The 1,419-nt window shown below is 51.6% G+C and overlaps 1 protein-coding gene across 1 annotated transcript in view; it reads right to left on the bottom strand.

Moving 5' to 3' along the window:
* LOC122542974 overlaps window positions 1-1,419 on the bottom strand; it is a 20,055-nt gene that overhangs the window by 17,666 nt on the left and 970 nt on the right. The window lies entirely within an intron of this gene.

Genomic DNA, 1,419 nt, shown 5'->3' with positions numbered 1-1,419 from the left:
GGGGATGTGGAGGGGGATGTGCAGGTCTGGGTGGGGAAAATGCGATGCAGGGGAAGTGAAAGTCATGGCTGGAGGAAATGGAAGTCGGGATGTGGAATTGATAAGACGGGTCATGTGGATGTCGGGGTGTGGGGGAAATGGCGAGGTCAGAGAGGTTGGCAAGGGAAGGGGAAGTGGAAGTGGAACAGGAGTGGGAAGTGGAAATGTGGGATGTGCAAGTTGTGGAGATGTGGCAGAGTGGAAGTCCAGGGCGGGAGGGGAGGAGTGGAGGTGGGAGAATGGAGGTCCACAATGGGCGATGGAGGTCCGTGACAGGGAATGGAGTACTGGAGAAGGGGGTGCACAGTAAAGATGAGGTTGTGTGTTTTTGCCACTTGTTGGTTCCCTCACCACCTGCTATGTCCTTTAGGATCTGACCAACTCGATCAGTAGTACTGCTACCAAGCCACTCTTGGTGATGGACATCGAAGTCCCCTGCCCAGAGTACACACTGCACCCTTGTCTCTCTGAGGACTTCCTCCAAGTTTTGTTCAACATGGAGGAGTGTCAATTCATCAGCTGAGGAAGGATGGTATGTGTTAATCAACAGGAGGTTTCCTTGCCCATGTTTAAGCTGAAGAGCTGGAAATGTGTTGCTGGAAAAGCGCAGCAGGTCAGGCAGCATCCAGGGAACAGGAGAATCGACGTTTCAGGCATAAGCCCTTCTTCAGGAAGGGCTTCATGTTTAAGTTGAAGCCATGAGACATCAAGAAGTCCAGAGTCACTGTTGAGGATTCCCAGGGCAACTCCCTCCCTGCTGTGTGCCGCCATCTCTGCTGGGTCTGTCCTGCTGGTGGGACAGGACATATCCAGGAATGGTTATGGTGGTATCTATCACATGGTCTGTAAGGTATGGTTTCCTGAGTGTGACTAGGTCAGGCTGTTGCTTGATGAGTCTGGGAGACAGTTCTCCCAAATAAGGCAGATTTTACAGGGCTGCCATCGTTTTTTCTGGTGCCTTAGTTGATGACGGGTGATCCAAGGTGATTTCATTGAATCTGGAATTAAGATTCTACTGCCGACCATGAAACCATTGTCGGGAAACCCCATCTGGTTCACTAAATCTCCCATCCTCACCCATTGTTGCCCAGATGTAACCCCAGACCCACAGTCGACGCTGAAATGGCCTGATTTTTTCCAAAAATTTAGTTTGAGTTCCACGATCCGCTGAATTGGGATTCGGAACCCAGAACGTGAGTCGAGTTTCCGCATTAATATTTGACGATCATTCTACTTGGCCGCCACCTCTCCTGAAGGACAGGGGGAGGGTTCATTCCTCTGTGTGGGTGATCGTCTGTTTGGGGAGGTGGGGAAGGGTGATCTGAAGAAGAGGGAAAGTGGTGAAGGGAGAGGAGGGATTGGGGGTGATGCAGCGGGGGG

Source organism: Chiloscyllium plagiosum, chromosome 42 (genome assembly GCF_004010195.1).
Source record: "Chiloscyllium plagiosum isolate BGI_BamShark_2017 chromosome 42, ASM401019v2, whole genome shotgun sequence".
NCBI classification, from domain to species: domain Eukaryota; kingdom Metazoa; phylum Chordata; class Chondrichthyes; order Orectolobiformes; family Hemiscylliidae; genus Chiloscyllium; species Chiloscyllium plagiosum.
Note: the sequence above shows the minus strand (reverse complement) of the source record. Positions and strands in the feature narration are given on the sequence as shown.